We start from the raw sequence: 16,375 nt of genomic DNA, 5'->3' as shown, positions 1-16,375 counted from the left end.
TATTTAGTATGAAGTGCTTCAATTTAGAACTCCCAAATTGAGTGCTGAATCTGCGACCTTCCAAATATAACTTACGTACAATTTTTTTTAATATACATATTCATATGTACGACTTATTTTATGTTTACTCCTGATAAACGTAAGATCGAATGAGCGAAAATTGTTTAATTTTAAATTGTATACGACTATACGGTCCATCAGAAGGTATTTAAAGTTGACTGCTTTTGCAGACATTTAGAACTCGCATGTTTGAGTAATATTAGATTTCGTAAAATTATTTCCTCCCTTTTTTCTTAAGTGGATCTTCTGGCCAAGACATACGGTCATTCAAATTACAATATTTGAAAATTCCTGCAAACTGAAAATGAACATCGTGTGGATGCTGTGCTACTGCTCATATGTACCGATATGGGCTATTTGATACATATTATCTCCTAGATTTACGTACTCTAATTCTTTATAATGCTATTTACTGAAGGAGTATAAATTGTTTCATTAATCGTATGGACAAATATCGTAGAAATGTGCGATGTGGATGCTATGTAAATCTCCTCAAAACAACCAAAATTCCCGTTCTCGTCTTTTTTCCTCTCAAATAAAATTAGAGTTTGGTTAAAAAACACTCTTTGGATGCTTTACAATTATCCAGAAGAACTATATCGTAAAATATTGCATGCATGCCGGGTTAATTCAGAACCATTCTCTCGCGATTATTCTCTGACATTATTACTCATTTCACGAACAATTGATTAATGCATGCTTAGGAAGTGCTAAAACACGAAAGCTGTAGAATCCTTTAAGCAGTGTAACTCCTCATAATAGTAATTCATTTCGTTCTCGCTCATCCTTTTTCTCTGCTCTTCTTATAAGCTTACGATTTTAGTCAAAACTAAAATTTACGTTCTCGTCTTCTTTCACGAAAAGTGTCAGAAAATAAGATTCTCATGAAGCTGTGTCAGATTTAATTTTAATACTATACATTCCCACTCACTTTATCGGACGAATGATTGCAATGTGAGAAAATGGACGGTATCCCTTTGGAATTTGTGCTCACTACTTTTTATATTACTCGTATATAGTTTCTGTCTTTTTTCTTCTGAATGATTTCACAAATAAGAAATTTCTCATAATAGCTCAATTTGGACGCTGTACAATACGGTATAGAAAAACTACAATCTACGACATCGTCCTACATCTCTGCTCTTTGTACTAACTTACGCGATTACAATGTGCTTCAAAGTAAGGGCCAGAAAGTTGGATCCTTTGGATGCTGTGCTACTTCAAGGCAATTTTCAATGTAGGGTGCCGCGCTCTTTAAAAAATATCTTTGACTCATATTACTTTTGTCTTCATTGACCTACACTTATGCGAAATTATTTCAAGGTACTAAAAGTTACATATCGTAAAAGAATATCGTGTGGATTCTGTACAATTTTACTTATGATGTGAAGTGATTGAAAACATGGTCCAGCACACTACATTGATGATAACTCAGATGTTGTATGTTTTCGCGCCATTTCTCTAACGTTGCCTTTCTTTTCGCTGATTTACATTATAAATGCATTAAAAGATAGATATCGTAAAACGGCTTTCAATGAGTGCTACGTCATTGTTTTAAAATAAATGAAATATATGATTTTTTTCTGATTTTCTGTTTTTTTACTGGCAGAAACTGTAAGCTGTTAGTAAACAATTTCAACGTGCTTCAGAGCAAGTCTGAGTAATAGAGAGCCAGTGGATCCTGTGTAGATGTTAAGTCGGAATGATTTATTTATGAATGATAAAAAAAGAAATCCCGTAAAAAGACTTCTCTGGATGCTGAACAATGCTACCTAGTACAACTTTATTTGATATCGCACTCTTACTCTCGTATTAACACTCGTAACACTGACTAGAACTTTTAACGAGTGATAGCAAATTGCTAAACAGCATGTCCCAACAATACAGATCCCACAAATACAGAGCGAATATACGTTCTCCCGCTTTTACTCTTAAAGTATTATTTTGTTTAGCAACCTACAATGTCAATGTACTAAAAGTGTTTCATGAGGACTCATTTGGAAACTGTCCACCTATATTTCAAATGTTTGCTCGGTTACTCTAAGTCTCTTATTACTTTTAGTGAGCTACAATGCATTGAGAGGCAAGTGTCGCAGAAAAACTTCAAGTGGATGCTGTTCATCATCAAATGTTCGTTCTCGTGCTCTAAATCTCTTGTTACTCCTAACAGACTAGAACTTTTGGACCACCTTTCACAGGCATTTTAGTGGTTGCTCTCAATGTACTAAAATTATTTTTGTAAAAGAACATTCAGTGGATGCTGTGCTAATGTCTCGGGCACTTTCTCTCATTTCACTCAGTTCGCATTTTGAGTGAATGATATCAATGTGCTGAAAGCTCGTAAAAGGATACCCTGTGCAGTACTCAGTGTAACCAAAAACTGCATTCTACTCGAATCTTCTTATATGACTGACTGGTTTACTATGCGTTATTGAGTGATTGTATATACTATTATTCCGAAACATAAACATGTATAGCAAAAATATTGTTTGAGGGACCTTCCCGCGCTTTTCTGTTATTACACTTTATACTTACTTCCGATATTAATAAACATTTTTTATGTCCTAAAAAGTAAATGACCTAAAAAGGCATCCTGTGGATGCTGTACAATTATTTAGTACATCTGAAATTCATCTGTGCGCTCTCTCATATTTGTGCTCTCTCACAGCCAGCCAGCAAGTAATAACTGCCGGAGAGTACTAAAAAGCAAGCGCTGTAAAGGAGCATAAAATGAAGGGCGCGAGCACATTAAAAATAAATTCCACCACTTCGGTTTTACAGGAGGCGTATAGCGATTGGTTATTACAAAACCGACGAAGCAAAATACGTATAGCCTTGCAAACGTGAGTGTGTGTTTATGTCGGGCTGTGGGAGAGTGTTGAAGTTCGTACTTACATGAAAATGTGCCGAGTTGAGCCGAGTATTAGGCTCGTTAGCACGACAATGTTTCAACACTCAACTGCTTTCGGCACACTGGGTCCTGATGACAACCAGCATAACTGGTGTAGTGCAGCATTCAAACACAGCATCCAATTGACGAGCAAATATTGGCTAGCAACCACACACACACGCACAAATGCACAGCCTCAACTAATAAGCATCGTATGAATGCAAGTTTTTCGGGGTTTAAGCTACGATGAGTTTCTAAGGTACTTTTAGTACTTATTAGAACGCGTACTGTAACGGATGAGCAAGCGGAAGAAGTGCGACTCGTACGCGCATTTAAAGTACCTACAATAATCATTACAATTCACAGTGTTTCTTAATGCATTCATTACTTTATCAATGCTGAATCCCAGAAGAGTGTCACTCGAATGCAAAGTGTAAACAAAGCTGACGTGGAAAGCGTTACGCAGCGTAATTCACGCTAAATAAAGTGAGTGCAAGTGTGGGTGGTGCGAAAGGAAGCGAATGTACAGTGTTGTCTTCCCGAAATCAATTGCGTTTTATTTAGTTTTATTTATTTGCACAAAAGTGTGTGTCACTTCGTTTTACTGCTTTTGTTTCCATTCAATTTCTTACTTGTATTCTTTTATTTTTCGTGTGCTAATCCTTCATTACGCGCAAATTATGTAAATGCAATGCAATGAATGGTAAGCGGCTTATCGCTGCCAAATGCGTGCACAATCTCCGCACTTAAGTGAATCGACTGAAAGTAAAATCCGCCGAGAGATAAACACGTGCGTGCATATACATACATATGTATAAAGAAGCATGGAAGAAGCCGTGTTTGCTCCGTCAGCTTAGGCTGGCGCTATGTCGTCATGGAAAAAGTTGAGGCAGTGCTACTAACACAGAGCATAGTAGTGATGAAGAAAATACTACTAAAATAAATGCGAGTAAGATTTTCAAAGCCTATTTCAAAAAGTGTAGTAAAGAGGTGTAAGCAAGATTTATGATGAATTCAAGTTCTTGCATAAATAAGTGTCGCCATGCAAACTTATACACAGTAAAGTGGAAAGAGATATATCCATAGAAAATTGAAGCTTAACTGAAATATATAAAGAAGTCATAAATATATATTTTAAATATGAAAAGTGAGATTGTGGTGCTTAGTTAGATTGAATATGTTCAAGTAACACAAAAGTTAAATAATGAGTGTAGAGAAAAGTACAAAAAGCTCAACCACATGTGCATAAAAATATGATTGTGACGAAGTGAGTTGATGGCAACAGTGTGATTTATAGTAAATAATCACATGATATTTTGTGAAGCTTACAGCTAAATGATATAAAAATATAAATTTAAATGCTATAAAAAGTTAAACGCACCACAGGTTACATATTTGTAAATTATAAACAAAGCAATTAATTTCAATCTTATAATAATCTAGTATATAACACCAAGAGGTTTAGTGAAAGCTACAATAATAAAAAGCCAACTATATTTTCTTTAAAAAATTAAAATTAAGTGGTAACATTTTTTTTTATCTAAATTAGTAGAAAATTATTACCCAAAAAATTGAACTAAATCTAAAATATAATTACAAAATGTATGACAAATTTATCACCAACTGCCAACAATTCTTATGTGGAATATTTCAGCTGGACACAGCAAAAAAAGTTGACCCGTTTCAACTCCGCTTTAAATACAATATCTTTCAAAATTTCTACATTGTGCTTACACGACATTGATCCCCGGTCAAGTGAGCTAACGCTCGTTCGTTTGCCGAAAATAGTACCATCTCAGCTTTACAGCATGAGCATATGTCGTTGCTCTTTTGAGTCGTGGCTGCATACGACTAAGGCGAGCCCAATGAAGAAGTAATGCTTACAGCACGGATTAAGTGATCCGAACAGCAATTATTTTGTAATGTGGAACCTGTCAAAATGTGTTTTGATTTCAAGCTTGTTTGGGTTATTTATTGAATTATTTAGTGTGTACTTTGTACTTTGTGTTGTCAATTACAATAGTATAAAATTTAGAACAAATATTCCCGTTCGTTCGAATGTACCGTATATGTAAGAGTTTGAAAAATAAAGCACCATGGACTACTTTATGTGCAAGGGTCGAAACGGGATCCCTAAAGCTAAGTACACAGTTAAACGGACTACTTCTAATTCTCCCTAAAATATATTTTACGTTTCGATAATGCAACTAGAAACTGAGTTTGAAGGGTTATGGATGAAGACCTAGCTCAGAATCAAAACAACTCAAGTTTATAAGGTTTTACAGGCAGCTCTTACTACCAATCTATTATAAGAAATAAATGGACATATCTACTCTAGTATTCAGTTAGAGTGTGTTTTATACCTACCTCACGCTACAAACTTAAACATCAAACAAACTCCAATGAAACATCAAAAAATTTCGGATATTTTCAGAACTGTACGAGTCGTAGGTCTCTTAAGAATACCGTCGTTTTGTACACAGCTTTTCTGCAAATATATTTGAACAACAACAATGCTTTGCGTGAAGTCAGTCCAAAATAAATTGTGTTTTGGTATCGCTAAGTGCGAGTTAATATGAAGTTTCTGGCTTCTCTGGATTTAAGGTTTTTTGTCCTCTTTGGGTGGTTAGAGTATTTTTAGTTTTTGAAGCCCTTGTACCGACGCTTAAGGCTCGAATAAGTTACAGCAAAAACTATGCATATTCCCTTTAGACTGAAGGCTGGAAAAACTGGTAGAAGATAGAAGACGATGATCCTACTTATTTAAGAAAATCATTTTTCAGTAACAGAAAGTTTTTACCACCATTTGGAATATAAGTGATAACTTTACAATATTGGAAGATTCAATATTATTTAGCGGTTTAGGTCTATACAAAAAAATAATAAAATTAATACAAATATTTTTTATTTAATTTTCTAAAACAATTGACACAAAAAAATAAATATCAAAGCAATCTTAAGTGGTTAGGATGTTCTAAATCAAACAAAACTACCTCCAACTTTGACAATTTATTCAGAGATTAAGAAAAAAGGAATCGATATTCTGGACCAAATTTTACAAACGAGCTTCTATAAGAGACGGGAATTCTGAATTCTTGCTAAGTTCTTCATCTACATTTGATTTATTAGTGTAAGGCGTACGTTAAGCTTTACATGCATCTTTCGAAGAAGGGCGGCAAAAATTTAAATTAATTTAAAATTTAAAAATTCAAATTTTTTAATTTAACAAAAATATTGTATGTTCGTATACTAGGGTGAGTTAAAAGAAGCAAATGTTTTTTTGGTTGATTCTCTGAAAAATTTATTGACAGACAACTCTACCTCGTAAAGGAAATAAATTAGCAATTACTTGGAAGCGAGATATTAAATTTTCTATCTGATGATGAAAAGCTCATCTGTGGAGAACCTTTCTTACAGGTGTGAATCAAGCAATTTTTTAAAGTAAGATGCGAAAAAAAATCATAGTCTTTTTCGGCCCACCCTAACGTACATTCCACGTGTACTATAATTTTACAAAGACAATTCAATTTCGACAAAAACTCTTCAAGTGAGTCAAAAAATTTATTTTTTTTTCGCTTGTTCCTCTAAAAGAATTTGGCAGACACCTCTACCTAGTAAAGGAAATAAATTAGCAAGTAGTTGGAAGCGAGATATGAAATTTTCTATCTGACAATGAACAACTCATATTTGGAGGCTTTTCTTAGAGATGTCTATCAACGAAATTTTCAAAGTACGAAGCGATGAAAAACCCTTGACTTCACTCACCCTAACATACCACCGCTAAAATTTGAAGATAACTCAATCTCAACAAAAACTTTTCAACACTACAGCGAACTGGACAGGGCAAATTTTTGTTTTCAATTAAACAATGTTTTTAATACCATTACTTTAATTTCAATCCAACTAATAATACATTTTTTTGAAATAAATCATTATCCGTCCTACCTTCTTACGTTATCAACCATGCAAAACCTAACCAGTTCTTTAATTTTGTATAAAAAGTTCCTGAGTTCTCTGCGGAGAAAGTTACTTATCAGATTGCGTAGTAAAGTTAGCCGTTAGCAAAATCTCAACAGGCTGTAACTTGTAAAAAAAAAGTTAAAAAGTTAAAAAACGTACAAAAATAATTTGTTGGACAAAAACTCATCACATTCCACCCAAACCAGTATACCATTATTCATCAGCATAATGGCACTGCAGACTGTAGTCTGCCGAAAGACAGTGTAAATTAGCGTAAAAATGCTGGGACAGCAACATTTCGCCTTCAACACAGTAATAAATCAGTGTCAGCTGACAGAAGTGGGCATACCGAAGCAGGAAATGAAAACATATTTAAACAACGAAAAAGAAATTAAAAGCGCCATAGAAGCTATAAAAGCAACATGGCGACCGAAAAGAAATGACTGAAGAAAAAATTTAAAACTTTTTTAATCTCAAACATGAAATCTACCCCACGAAATTAGATGAAAAGTTATAAAAGCAAAATCTTTATCAGCGCCACACCAGTTGTGAACGCGTGAAACTACCATACCGCAAATATATCATTACCAACTAAATAACCGCAATTACGCGCTAAGCATATAATATTACAATATTTGGTCATTGTTAGGTGGCAGCTCTAAATATTCGATACACGCGCATCGACAGCTACAGCTTCTTAAATTTTCTTTATTACCTTTACACAATGGCATGATATAAATAAAGAACAACAATAGCAATGACAAGCAAAGCGATATCAACACATCATAAGGTTTTGCTTGTGTATACGCTCATGAATATGTATTGAATGGTAATTTTGTCACGTCGTTTACGACGCCTACGGACAAAGAATTGAGGTCAGCCAATATCGTGGGCATGTCCATTTCGATGGTGCGCACGGATAACTGTAAAAGAATGTGAATATAAGTGTTTCGGGGAACAGTGTATAGCGATCTGTGAAAATTATAAAATGTGTGACAAAAGTTAATTTATTTTGAAGTACCATTTTTATGCAATCACTGATATATAAAGGATATTTTAGGGGCATTAAAAGCAATAAGAACGAAATTGCTTAACTATTAGATTCTACGTGTGTTGTGAACGCTTATGACGGGCTAAGTGAACTACAAGTATAACATAATTTTTTACCTAATATATGTATGCGCCAAAAAGGGTTCAATTGCAGAATAATTAAATTGTAAAAACATTGGCAATTTAGAGAGGGACGATTTTACCAAATATACATTCTTTTAATAGATCGTACGTAGTTTTTTAATACAAATTTGAGACAGCAAACCTTTCATTCTACCATGAAAAGGGTATATTCGATTAGTCATGATATTTGTTACACTCTAAAGGAAATGCCAAAGATTCTACTAAAAATATATATAAATGATCAGCACGATGAACTGAATCGATTTAGCCATATTCGTCCATCTGTCAATATATACGCGAAGTAGTTTCGCAGATTTTGAGATATCAATCTGAAATTTTGCACACGTACTTTTCCCCTCAAGAAGACTGTCAATTGTCGCAACCTCCGATATCAAGCAAATATAGCACTTAGCGATCAAACTCAAGTTCTTTTATGAAAAATTTGTTTATTTGTCAAAGTATCTTCTCGAAATTTGTCAGAGATATTATCCAAATTAACGATACGATTTTTGAAAAAATTATTCTGATCTGACTTTTCTAGAAATAAGATGCCATACAAAATGAACGATCGGAATCAATATAAAGATTTTGTACACCCTTGCATGCCTTAAATGCACCATTAAGGGATATTATAGCTTCGTTACAGCTGAAGTAAATTTTGGACCGAGATTTCAGAGATCTCAGGCCATCAATAAAGTGTATAATAGTCGCATTGAAGTATCTTTGGTGTCCATAAGTATAACTTCAACGACAGGAGAATGAATTTTTTTCACCCATTGACAAAAATAAAAAGAAATGGTCGATTTATAAAAGAATATACATTACATTTTCTTTAATGCCTTAAGGAAAAGAGAAAGCAATGTTCACAAGCGAATTACCTAAATTTTTATGGAATTTCTAAAAACTTTTTTACTCACTTAAAACCAATTTATAGTATGTATGTACATATATTCACTGTAATTGAATTACAAACGTAAAAAAAATGTCAATGTCAAAGAATTTTTTTCTTCACGCTGAATTCTTCCATTGAAATGTTGAGGTCAAACTTTACCACCCGCCACAATTGCCGGCCACTTAAATCCGCATTTCCCTAAAAATGTGCCAACATTTTTCAACCCATACTTTTACTGCAAACTCCAACAACTACATTTAAGAAACTTGCAATTTTCGCATCTTATCAAGGTCACGTCTTTAGAAACTGCGCACGCTGTTCACAGTGCCTGCTCTTTACTTTGCGTATTCTGAGAATTCAACGCCGTTGGCAATGGGAATACGCACAAGGAATGATCCTTAAAGAAAGTGTAGAAAAAAAATTCGAAGAAAAGAAAATGCAAAAACTGGGGAAGCATTTTTTGTGAAGTAAGGAAATGCTACTTAGCTGTGGTGGTCAACTTCCAACGGAAAAGCAATGATGGCAGCATTACGCCTTGCGTTGCTCTGTCACCGCTCATTAACGCCTGCCGACACAGAGTGTCAAGAGCTTCATTGCTCATCAGAGGTATTTGTGGGCGCCAACAGGGCAACGGTCAATGAATTGTTTCTAGGTTTCCTTTCATTGTCCCAGCAGCAGCTGGTTTTCTTTGCTTTGCTGCTGATGTTTGTACGTCTTCTTTTTCTTAGCTTTTATTATATTATTTTTCTTCTTGCTGGCATAGTAATGTGCCCATTACCCTTACCGCCCCCACTTGCACCGCCGCTGATGGTGTAGAGCTGTTGATTGTGCTGAGTTTTTTTTCCTGGTCTTTGGTTTTTTTTCTTGCAACATTTTATAATCCACTAATTGAATGAAGCAATAAAGCAGAGTAGGAAGAAAGCCAAACGGAAGCCACCTCTTAAATGGTGTGCAAAGCGTCAAAGAATGTTAATGGTCGTTTCTGACGAAGACACTAGTCCTTTGCAATGAGTGTAATTGAGAAATAAATAAAATTCCCATAAAAGTGAAAGCGAAGATATGTGCGAAATACCATCAACGCCTTTTCGGTGGATGAGTACTAGATGAGTATAGCAGAAAATAATTGCTTAATTACGAATGTCGACACATTCGCATTACCTCATCACTTCACCTTTATGCTATCTACCTCATGGTACAGGTATAGTGAGTGAATGTTATATGCCGTAAAACTTTGTACACTCTTAAACTTTCACAGTCTAAGCTTTAACTCGCCCTCCCTTTGCATTCAAACACTTTTGCACTTTTCCACTCTGGCAACATCAAGTTGTCAAGTGCCTCTTTGCTGGCATCCGCCCTTTTACTTCGTTACTCCTACGAGATCCGCCTGCCTTGTCAAAGAGGTCGCTGCTATAGCTCGAAAGGTTGAAGGCGTTTAGCAATTTGCATTGGATTCGCTATAAGCGAGTGCAATTTTAAATTAATTAAATGGGGTTTTCACTCAAACTCAAAACTTTATGAGCGCACCCGCAGCAAACGGCCTTAAGAATATCAAGTGCACACAGGTTGTTAGTCGGGTGTTTAATGGTGCATAGTTCGAAGTGTTTATTTATGTATAGCAACAGATTTAAGAGGAAAATTAAGAAAAGTTTATTTTAGTGGGTGTATATATGTATGTACATGAAAATTTACTTATTACTTGAAGTGGTAGTAATGAAATCAGTTGGGGACAAAATACTAAATTATTTAAGCAGACAGTAGTGGATGTCTTGTGACGGGCTTTAACATCTTATATATATTTAGTGTTAGATATTGGACAAAAATCGATTAATTAGCTAGCTAATGAAGCCACTAAAATTATATGAGATCAGTTCTAAAAACCGGAAGCGAGGATTTCTTTGCTGCAGCACGAATTCTACGCAGTAATTTGAAGTTCGAAATCGAGTTAAATAACAAGAAAGTAAAATTTTGCGAAAAAATTTGAACCTGGTATTAATCTAAGGACCTTTTCAGTAAAAAACATAAAACAAAAAAAAAAAATCAAATGTTAAATTTTTATTTAGACTAAGGTCGCCAAAGCAAACCCCTCGACAAACTGTATATGACTGAGAACTTTCAAGAGAAATTCAAGTAGGTAATTCGACGGTAATTTTAATAAATGTGAAAGGAGTGAAAATAACAGTGTTAAGATCATGGCAAGGCCAATGGCATTTAGATATTTTAACGAAAGCAAATGTAATGAAAAAATATAAAGTTTTACATAAATATATGTAATTATCTATTATTTTTATTTTTTTAGAGTTATGGGCTGAGAAACATTAGTGATGATTGCAATATAAAAACATAACGATTAGTGCTCCTCCGATATCGCATTCACACGTGTTTTAAGAATAAGTAAAACTTAATAGCAAGGAAATTAACTAAACTAATTTAATTTTTTGAAACTAATCAGCTTGGCACACATTCCTTGGAAAAAATTAATACCGATTACCCTCTTCAATCTGATTAATATTTGCAATTCTAAATTATCTAAAAAACAAAAAAAATTAAACTTCGGTTTCACCGAAGCTATAATACCATTCACAAATATAAAGGACACCTTACAACAAACTTATTTTAATCGGCAATATCAGCTTGAGAAGAAAAAGAGAGGTACAAAATTTCAGATCGATACCTCAAAATCTGACCCAATAGCACGCGTATATGCAGACTGAAAGACAAACGGACATGGCTACGTCGACACAGCTCATAATTCTAACTATTTATATTATATTATACACTGCTCAGGATATAAAAGTTGTAATAATGTTTATTAAGCTAAAAACTTGTTAAGCTTAAAAAAATACGTTTGCCTGAGTTTAGGAAGAATTTCATTATACAATTTAATAAAAAAAAATATATTTTATATAATTATACATCATCGAGACACTTTTCATAAGCACTTTCTGGGATGGTCAATTATCATCGTGTAAAATCTTGTAAAATTTTTCTTCCACAATTCTGGCAATTTTCGACGGATGTTATCACGCAAACGCCGCAAAACGGCCAAAAGAACTCCTTATTGACCGCGATATGCGGTCTAGAAAAAATGTATGATGCACCAAACTACGATTATCAAAAAAAACAAGGAGATCACCTTAACTTTTGAACGGCTTTTGCGTGCTTTTTTGGGTTTCGGCTCGTTCGTTTTGCCTCCATTCCGATAATTGTTGACTTGTTTACATGTCTAACTAATAAACTCAACTTTCATCGCCTGCTTTATTGTTCTCCATAAATTTGTTATTGAAATTCACACGATCAATCATGTCCAAAAATATCTGTTTACGGTACTCTTTTTGAAAACAATTTCAGCATAAATGAGTCAGAACTTTCTTTATGTTGAATAATTAATGACCTCTGATGACTTAGAACTCATACGTGAAGATCGATACAATTAAAAAGATTTATATGAATTAATGCTTATTTCACAAAAGATATAATGACATGGATATTTTTATACATAAGTATGAAAGTGGATACTACTACACATTTTAGTTTTGTCAATACTAAAAGAAAAATAAGCAAATAAATAGTGTACATAAAATACTACCATTCATATTTATATATAATTTTTTAAAACATTTTATGTCTCACTCCGAGTTTAATGCATTAAAATAGTGTCCGAAGTGTCATGTTAGTAACTGTGGCAAGGTGAAGTATTTGTTTCAACAAAAACACTGCAACAAACTTCACATGCGAGTAACACATGTGAAAGCCAGAAATAAAAAGTGGTAAAGCATACAGATAAATAAAGGAATTGAAGATGTGTAAAAAATTTGCTAGCATTATTGTTCACATGATGACAAAAAAGTGAAAGCTTAAAAGCAGGCTGAAATAATTGCGAACTGACACAGAAAATTCTAAAAGCAAAATCATACAAAAAAGGAAAACTGCCAGCCAGTGTTTCAGAATAAACTTACAGCCGTAAAACGTGAAAACAACATGACATAGGTTGCAGTGACAAAAACCAAGCGCTATGAGAATTGTACGCCAGTAAGGCTATGATAACGTTGAGCAAATGTATTGTTGCAGTTATGTAAGCAATGACCAACAAAAACAGGCCGCAGGCCAACGCAACAGGACAACAGGACAAAGCTGACACTGACTCTCATATTTTGTGCTTGTGGGGCCAAGTCCATTGGACTCTGAATAAATAACATGCATGAGCCGACGTGACAAAAACACAAACAAAATTCTCAAAACAAAGCGAAAACGGGGCACCAACAGGGAAATATTAGAAAAGGGTACGTTCTGGAAACATACATACCCGTATACATTAAAAGTTTGTCCATATGTCATTATTTGTGTACACATTGTATGTAAAGTAAAGGGAAATACATAAGTGGTGTGCCCTTGGGGTGCTGAGTTGACGACAGAACCACTCAAGCGGAGCGTGCAGCTGAGAGTGAAAGGCTAATACGGACTTTTCAAAGTTATGTGCAACACACACATACACTTGTGTGTGTGCAACCACTAAACGTGTATATTAAAGCATTTATACACGTGTATGCATATAGTAAGTAACAAACTGTAAAATTTTGTGTGAAAACAGGTGTGAGCGACACGTGCGTGCGAAGGCTGCGACCAGCAATGACACAATGATGAAGCAATAAAGCAACAGATCACAAGAGTGCAACAAATTACAACCGGCGTATCCTTAGTACGTGTGATTTTAGAGTCGAATTGTGTGGGTATTAAAAAAATAAAATAAGATAAAAAGAGGGCCATCACCTAAACTCACTTATTCAGGTATCCGCAGTGAAATATTACTGTTAAACAAAGCAAAACAAAATGCCTAATCGTGTGTTTATAAATGCTGGCAGTCCATCAAAGCGAACACGTAGCAGATCAATGGGCGTGCTGCAATGAGGTGTAACGGAAGCGTGTCTGGCTCGGCGCTGTGATGAGTTAGCAGAAACGTGAGGCGATTTGCACGTGCTAACCTGACAGCACACTTCAGCCTGATTATGTATCCATTTGATATTATAAACATGAGTTTGTATTTGTACGTCGCATGTGTGTGAACACTCTTGTCTTCATGGCTTTATGCAAAGAGGAGTGCGCTCGCCGATATGAGTAGGCGTGTATGCTGTGGCATAAACTGCCAGGTAATTGCGTAGGCGAACAGGCAATGACTATATATTAATTTGCATGCTAAATTAAGCTTGAAGTGTTACTAATGATCTTAAAAGGGTCGTGCTGAGAAGTTGTATGCAAAAACGAAAGCAGCAGGTGGTAATAATGAGTGAAAGTCTTAAATAAGCATACAAAATATATGTGTATATACATACTTGTACTTATAATAGATAAAGAAAATTATTAGTATTTTGCATAATATTTTAACAATTAATTCAACTAGATTTAACTAACCCTGCGCTAAATCTAATAAGTCTTTTATATATCTTCACTATATATGCATGGCAACCGTATGTTGAGCTTAGGCAACTAAGTGACTCGTCGACAATTGCTATAATCTTATCAGATTTAATAAATTTAAGCAACTTCTCAAATAAGTTGCCTACAATTTGCAAGTTGCCTTTTATATTTCGGGATTCGTGAACAAATACCTAACTTCAGGTGTCGAAAAACGTTAACATCTTAGTTCATTTCTTGCGAACGGGAATAAAAAAAACTCATTCAGTGCCAAGTCAGAAATACACCGAGAATGTTTCCTCAATTCGATGTTTTGTGTGCCCAAAAATGCAGTTGTTTCAGTCGATGAGTGAGAGCTGGCATTGTCCTGGTGTAGAGTGATCCTTCTCGGTGCTTCGTTTTCCTGATTTCTTAAAAGACATTTGAAACAGCTTAAGGTGTTCTGGCCAATGTTCAGCTTTAGAAAAAACAGGCAAACATTTGCTTGGAAGTGCTTCATGCGCAAACAACTTTTGTTGGATTCGGTTCATCTTGAAACACCCAAACATTGACTTCTGGTTACATTCAGTCTCATGCACATAATTCCACATTTCATCATCTCTTACTATTTCCTAGATTCCTTATTCCGAAGGACAGCTACCGTATTTTCTCGTTACCAATCGACAGTAGCCTTTTTCGAGTAATTGACAAATTTTTACAGTCAAATATCCGTGCAATATTTAATATACTATATGCTGGTCCCACAAATGCCTATAATTGCCTCTATTTCACGATAGGTCAAGCGACCATCTGACAATATTAGTTTGTGCACAGCATAAATAGTTTCCGGAAAAACAACTGATACTGGGCGGCCTTCATTAAATCCATCTCTCGATTAAATTCACCATACCATCGATAAATACTGGTTTTTGATAGAGCTTTATCGGAAAAAATTAAATTAAGTTTACCTATTCACTTTTGTTAAGTTAATCCCCTTCAAAAGATGTAAAATATAATCGCTCGAAAATGTTCGCGATTTAATTCCATTTTTTTTATAGAAGAATACTTTAAGTTACTGTAAGTAACACAAATAATTCTTGTATGATAGGAAGTTCTAAGTATGCATACCACGAAAAATCCAGAGAAAATGTAAGATACAATTGTGAGTTTCTTGCTTTCAACAATAGTACAGCCAAATGCCGAAATATAAAAGGCAATTTTGGTAAAGATTATGAAAATTCACATTGTGATTTTTATTGTTATATCCTTAACACAGGAATATTTTAATTAATTTATTTGTATATATTATATATATCATTGTCTTGTAAAATAGTGCCTCATTTTTGTCAATGCCTTAAAATTTACAATATTAATAAACCTGAACAGCACTTAAGGCTCCCCCTGATTTAGAAGCTTCAAAAAATCGATTTTTTTTTTTGCTTAAATCTCTTAAAAAATAATCTAAGAATACTTCCCCAAAGTTTTAGACGGGAATTTGAAATATTTTCGAAGCTAGAAGAAAAATATTGACCGGGCGTCTAGGAGATACATATATGAGCAATTGGGCAGAAAGCGAAAACTTTGATGCGCGATTGCTCGGTTTTTATATTTTAAGTTTTTTCTTATTTGGCGGGCAGATTAGAAAAAAACTAGACGTCCCATGGAATTAGGGCAAAATTTATTATCTTTGGCATTAAATTATCTTCTATTTAAACTAAAAAAACTAAGAAAAGTCAAGTTTGAACATATTTTTAAGCAACAAAAAGTAATGTTTTTAAGTCAAAAACCACTTTTTTTAATTTTTAAAAAATGTCCAAAATCTTACACTTTTTTCGGAATATTTTTTAGTTTAACTAGTAGATAAAATATTAAAAAATATAAATCTCTCTGAATGTTTTCTTTCCGATAGAAATTGCGACTTGCATCCTGCCCGCCGTCCGACAAACGCACATGCGAGATGCATCAGGAAAATGCTTTCAAAAGGCAGAATATCAAAGATTTCGTATTTGAAT

At 34.4% G+C, this 16,375-nt stretch overlaps 1 protein-coding gene across 2 annotated transcripts in view; it reads left to right on the top strand.

Moving 5' to 3' along the window:
* The first annotated feature begins 3,252 nt into the window (after positions 1 to 3,252).
* The window catches only part of LOC120778660 (glutamate receptor 1-like), a 136,338-nt gene continuing 123,215 nt past the window's right edge, over positions 3,253 to 16,375 (top strand). For both annotated transcript variants that reach the window (XM_040110585.1, XM_040110583.1), the window contains exon 1: positions 3,253 to 3,436. The gene's annotated coding sequence lies outside the window, so the exon portion shown is untranslated. The remainder of the gene's footprint in view (positions 3,437 to 16,375) is intronic.

This window comes from Bactrocera tryoni, chromosome 5 (genome assembly GCF_016617805.1).
Source record: "Bactrocera tryoni isolate S06 chromosome 5, CSIRO_BtryS06_freeze2, whole genome shotgun sequence".
Taxonomy (NCBI): Eukaryota; Metazoa; Arthropoda; class Insecta; order Diptera; family Tephritidae; genus Bactrocera; species Bactrocera tryoni.
The sequence above is the reverse complement of the archived record's forward strand: the minus strand, read 5'-3'. Positions and strand labels throughout refer to the sequence as shown.